The sequence below is a fragment of the Asparagus officinalis genome, unplaced genomic scaffold (assembly GCF_001876935.1).
Source record: "Asparagus officinalis unplaced genomic scaffold, Aspof.V1 AsparagusV1_Un1988, whole genome shotgun sequence".
NCBI lineage: Eukaryota > Viridiplantae > Streptophyta > Magnoliopsida > Asparagales > Asparagaceae > Asparagus > Asparagus officinalis.
The window spans coordinates 1-6528 of record NW_017974247.1 but is presented as its reverse complement, the minus strand read 5'-3'; the positions used below and the strand labels follow the sequence as shown (position 1 = coordinate 6528).

At 31.5% G+C, this 6528-nt stretch overlaps 1 long non-coding RNA gene across 1 annotated transcript; it reads right to left on the bottom strand.

Annotated features, from left to right (window-relative positions):
• Nucleotides 1-5356: 5356 nt before the first annotated feature.
• LOC109828520 lies at nt 5357-6522 on the bottom strand. Its single transcript, XR_002243737.1, has 2 exons — nt 6170-6522; nt 5357-6068 (listed from the first exon to the last, which is right to left on the bottom strand). It is a non-coding gene; the product is annotated as an uncharacterized LOC109828520 (long non-coding RNA).
• Nucleotides 6523-6528: the final 6 nt, after the last annotated feature.

Sequence of the window (6528 nt, the reverse complement as noted above, 5' to 3'; positions counted from 1 at the left end):
TTTTTTAATATTTTGATTTAATATTTCATTTGCTTTAAAATCTTCTTTACAATCCTATTAAGAACTTCCTATTCAGTGCTGGATATTGATGTATTGTTGAAGTTTATGAAATCAATACAAGCATGAAGCTCTCTGATGATCTAATAGGACTTGCTTACACTTGATAAATTCGTTTATTGATGATGAAGGGATCATGCCAATAGCTGAGAATTGCTTACATTTGTCTGCACTGAGCCTAGAGCACTGTCCTCGAATTGCTGATGCTTTGCTAGCTGGAGTTGAGCCTCAACTATCTCTGTAATTTTTGTAAATATTTTTTTTCTTGATTGTTGCTGAGTATGCGAATATGTGGATGATATTCCTTTTCTATTGTAAGTATAGTTTATACTTGTAGCTCCTTATTCAATTTTTGTAAATCTGTTCTCTGAGCTTATTGCCATATGTAGAAGGAATTATTTTTGAATGTTGACAAATGATTCCTGTGAAGTTTATGCGTCTTTTGGTGTTTGCATCTGTAAGATTATGTAGTGAATGATTGTGGCTTATGATATACTTCAATATTTTGGTAGATGTTGCTCATTTATTGGATGTCTTTGTGAAAGATACCGGTGGAGAGTATGTAACTCATAACTCATTGTGCTAGAAAATTTTTGTACCCACTTATTCATGTTTTGTATCACTTTAGCTTAATTTTATACCCACTTATGCAAGTTTTGTAACTCATTGTTCTGGAAAAAATTTATACTCACTTATTCAAGTTTTGTACCAACTTATTCAGGTTTTGTACCTCTTTAGCTCAATTTTATACCCACTTATGCAAGTTTTGTATCTCGTTGTTTTGAAAAAAATTGTACCCACTTATTCATGTTTTCTACTAACTTATTCAAGTTTTGTACCTCACTTATTCAAGTTTTGTACCTCATTGTTCTGAAAAAAAGTTTTGTACCAACTTATTCAGGTTTTGTACCTCTTTAGCTCAATTTTATACCCACTTATGCAAGTTTTGTATCTCGTTGTTTTGAAAAAAATTGTACCCACTTATTCATGTTTTCTACTAACTTATTCAAGTTTTGTACCTCACTTATTCAAGTTTTGTACCTCATTGTTCTGAAAAAAAGTTTTGTACCAACTTATTCAGGTTTTGTACCTCTTTAGCTCAATTTTATACCCACTTATGCAAGTTTTAACTCATTATTCTCGAAAAAATTTGTACCCACTTATTCAAGTTTTGTACCTACGTATTCAAGTTTTGTACCAACTTATTCAAGTTTTGTACCTCATTATTCTGGAAAAAAAAAGTTTTGTACCCACTTATTCAGGTTTTGTACCTCTTTAGCTTAATTTTATACCCACTTATGCAAGTTTTGTATCTCGTTCTGAAAAAAAATTTGTACCCACTTATTCAGACTTGATACCCACTTATTCAAGTTTTGCACCCATTTATTCAAGTTTTGTATCTCATTATTTTGGAAAAAAAGCTTTGCACCAACTTATTCAGATTTTGTACCTCTTTAGCTCAACTTTATACCCACTTATGCAAGTTTTATAACTCATTGTTCTAGAAAAATTATTTGTTCTTTAAACCATGTGTTACAAAAATAATCATGTGTTTCAGAACAATGTGATAATTTGAACTAAAACTATGTATGTATGGATGCAATTATATGTTCTTTGAACTATGTGTATCTAAAGATTGCGAGATGATAATGTGGTTGTATGGATTGATCATGTGTTTCGGAATAATGTGATACTAAAATAATGTATGTATGGATGCAGTTATGTGTTCTTTGCACCGAGTGTACCTTAAGTTTGTGAGTTGATAATTTTGGAAGGAGTTACAAATTTTTTTTAGAACTATGAGTTACAAAACTTTACTAACTGGGTATAAAACTGGTCTAAAGAGTTACAAAAATTAATTAAGGAGTTACAAATTTTTTTAGAACTATGAGTTATAAAACTTCACTAACTGGGTACAAAACTGATCTAAGGAGTTACAAAAATTAATTAAGAAGTTACAAATTTTTTTAGAACTATGAGTTACAAAACTTCACTAACTGGGTACAAAACTAGTCTAAGAAGTTACAAAAATTAATTAAGGAGTTACAATTTTTTGTAGAACTATATAAGTTACAAAACTTCACTAACTAGGTACAAAACTGGTCTAAGGAGTTACAATTATGTGTTCTTTGAACCGTGTGGCTATAAGTACCTTTAGAGTTACAAAACTTGAATATGGAGTTACAAATTTTTTTTTCCAGAATCATGTGTTACAAAACTTCACTAACTGGGTACAACATTAGTACTAACTGGGTACAAAAATTGAATAAGGAGTTACAAAAGTTTTTTTCCAGATCTATAAGTTACAAAACTTCACTAACTGGGTACAAAACCGAACTAAAGAGCTACAAAACTTGAACTATGAGTTACAAAATTCTTTTTCAGAACCATGAGTTACAAAACTTCACTAATTGGGTACAAAACTGAACAAAAGAGCTACAAAATTCAAGTTTTGTAGCTACAAAAGAGTTACAAAAATTCAAGTTTTGTAGCTCTTTTGTTCAGTTTTGTACCCAATTAGTGAAGTTTTGTAACTCATGGTTCTGAAAAAGAATTTTGTAACTCATAGTTCAAGTTTTGTAGCTCTTTAGTTCGGTTTTGTACCCAGTTAGTGAAGTTTTGTAACTTATAGATCTGGAAAAAAACTTTTGTAACTCCTTATTCAATTTTTGTACCCAGTTAGTACTAATGTTGTACCCAGTTAGTGAAGTTTTGTAACACATGATTCTGGAAAAAAAAATTTGTAACTCCATATTCAAGTTTTGTAACTCTAAAGGTACTTATAGCCACACGGTTCAAAGAACACATAATTGTAACTCCTTAGACCAGTTTTGTACCTAGTTAGTGAAGTTTTGTAACTTATATAGTTCTACAAAAAATTGTAACTCCTTAATTAATTTTTGTAACTTCTTAGACTAGTTTTGTACCCAGTTAGTGAAGTTTTGTAACTCATAGTTCTAAAAAAATTTGTAACTTCTTAATTAATTTTTGTAACTCCTTAGATCAGTTTTGTACCCAGTTAGTGAAGTTTTATAACTCATAGTTCTAAAAAAATTTGTAACTCCTTAATTAATTTTTGTAACTCTTTAGACCAGTTTTATACCCAGTTAGTAAAGTTTTGTAACTCATAGTTCTAAAAAAAATTTGTAACTCCTTCCAAAATTATCAACTCACAAACTTAAGGTACACTCGGTGCAAAGAACACATAACTGCATCCATACATACATTATTTTAGTATCACATTATTCCGAAACACATGATCAATCCATACAACCACATTATCATCTCGCAATCTTTAGATACACATAGTTCAAAGAACATATAATTGCATCCATACATACATAGTTTTAGTTCAAATTATCACATTGTTCTGAAACACATGATTATTTTTGTAACACATGGTTTAAAGAACAAATAATTTTTCTAGAACAATGAGTTATAAAACTTGCATAAGTGGGTATAAAGTTGAGCTAAAGAGGTACAAAATCTGAATAAGTTGGTGCAAAGCTTTTTTTCCAAAATAATGAGATACAAAACTTGAATAAATGGGTGCAAAACTTGAATAAGTGGGTATCAAGTCTGAATAAGTGGGTACAAATTTTTTTTCAGAACGAGATACAAAACTTGCATAAGTGGGTATAAAATTAAGCTAAAGAGGTACAAAACCTGAATAAGTGGGTACAAAACTTTTTTTTTCCAGAATAATGAGGTACAAAACTTGAATAAGTTGGTACAAAACTTGAATACGTAGGTACAAAACTTGAATAAGTGGGTACAAATTTTTTCGAGAATAATGAGTTAAAACTTGCATAAGTGGGTATAAAATTGAGCTAAAGAGATACAAAACCTGAATAAGTTGGTACAAAACTTTTTTGCAGAACAATGAGGTACAAAACTTGAATAAGTAGGTACAAAACCTGAATAAGTGGGTACAAATTTTTTCAGAACAATGAGTTACAAAACTTGCATAAGTGGGTATAAAATTGAGCTAAAGAGGTACAAAACCTGAATAAGTTGGTACAAAAGAACAATGAGTTACAAAACTTGCATAAGTGGGTATAAAATTGAGCTAAAGAGGTACAAAACCTGAATAAGTTGGTACAAAACTTGAATAAGTGAGTATAAATTTTTTCCAGAACAATGAGTTACAAAACTTGCATAAGTGGGTATAAAATTAAGCTAAAGTGATACAAAACATGAATAAGTGGGTACAAAAATTTTCTAGCACAATGAGTTATGAGTTACATACTCTCCACCGGTATCTTTCACAAAGACATCCAATAAATGAGCAACATCTACCAACATATTGAAGTATATCATAAGCCACAATCTTTCACTATATAAACAAACTTGAATAAGTGGGTACAAAAATTTTCTAGGACAATGAGTTATGAGTTACATACTCTCCACCGGTATCTTTCACAAAGACATCCAATAAATGAGCAACATCTACCAAAATATTGAAGTATATCATAAGCCACAATCATTCAACCTGAATAAGTGGGTACAAAACTTTTTTTTTCCAGAATAATGAGGTACAAAACTTGAATAAGTTGGTACAAAACTTGAATACGTAGGTACAAAACTTGAATAAGTGGGTACAAATTTTTTCGAGAATAATGAGTTAAAACTTGCATAAGTGGGTATAAAATTGAGCTAAAGAGGTACAAAACCTGAATAAGTTGGTACAAAACTTTTTTTCAGAACAATGAGGTACAAAACTTGAATAAGTGAGGTACAAAACTTGAATAAGTTAGTAGAAAACATGAATAAGTGGGTACAATTTTTTTCAAAACAACGAGATACAAAACTTGCATAAGTGGGTATAAAATTGAGCTAAAGAGGTACAAAACCTGAATAAGTTGGTACAAAACTTGAATAAGTGAGTATAAATTTTTTCCAGAACAATGAGTTACAAAACTTGCATAAGTGGGTATAAAATTAAGCTAAAGTGATACAAAACATGAATAAGTGGGTACAAAAATTTTCTAGCACAATGAGTTATGAGTTACATACTCTCCACCGGTATCTTTCACAAAGACATCCAATAAATGAGCAACATCTACCAACATATTGAAGTATATCATAAGCCACAATCTTTCACTATATAAACAAACTTGAATAAGTGGGTACAAAAATTTTCTAGGACAATGAGTTATGAGTTACATACTCTCCACCGGTATCTTTCACAAAGACATCCAATAAATGAGCAACATCTACCAAAATATTGAAGTATATCATAAGCCACAATCATTCACTACATAATCTTACAGATGCAAACACCAAAAGACGCATAAACTTCACAGGAATCATTTGTCAACATTCAAAAATAATTCCTTCTACATATGGCAATAAGCTCAGAGAACAGATTTACAAAAATTGAATAAGGAGCTACAAGTATAAACTATACTTACAATAGAAAAGGAATATCATCCACATATTCGCATACTCAGCAACAATCAAGAAAAAAAATATTTACAAAAATTACAGAGATAGTTGAGGCTCAACTCCAGCTAGCAAAGCATCAGCAATTCGAGGACAGTGCTCTAGGCTCAGTGCAGACAAATGTAAGCAATTCTCAGCTATTGGCATGATCCCTTCATCATCAATAAACGAATTTATCAAGTGTAAGCAAGTCCTATTAGATCATCAGAGAGCTTCATGCTTGTATTGATTTCATAAACTTCAACAATACATCAATATCCAGCACTGAATAGGAAGTTCTTAATAGGATTGTAAAGAAGATTTTAAAGCAAATGAAATATTAAATCAAAATATTAAAAAAAATTGGAAAAAAGATACTGAACAGTGAAGGGCGAAGTGGAGGGCGGCGGGGCGGGGAGCGGTGAAGGCAGAACTCGAGGGCGGCGGGACGGGGAGCGGTGAAGGGCGAACTCGATCAGCAGAGGTTAAGCTTACCAGATTTATTTGTTCCAAGTCAACACCACGATTAATCATACGTTGTCGGCGCTTCACAGCTATTAGCTCTTTACGTTGCTTCTTTTTTCCACCTGAAACATAAGTAAATATTTATATAAACCCAGACCCTAAATAAGGAAGCATAAGGGCAATAAAGTATTTTTCCTTTGGATTGCACTAATTCATCAATTACAGTCTCACTAGGTATGTAGATTTCAATGCAGTGGAAGACAAGACCCTTCAAATGCATCCCAGTTCTGGCCATCTCCCTGCACCCTTTGCAGCAAATTCCATGATGACAACACCAATAAAGCATTTTTGGAGTCAGATACATGAATCCCCTCTCTCATTCAACTATGTTAGCTAGAGCTAACTCCAGTTCTTATTGCTTTGTAAACATCAATCCTCTCACTTCTCCTAATTAACAATTATTTTGACTCCATTCTACATACACAAAACATCTTCTAGGTGCATTCCCATTCGTTCAAAAAACATCATATTTGCACTTGTTCTAATCCATAAATTATTGTTAGTATTATAATAAAATTTATA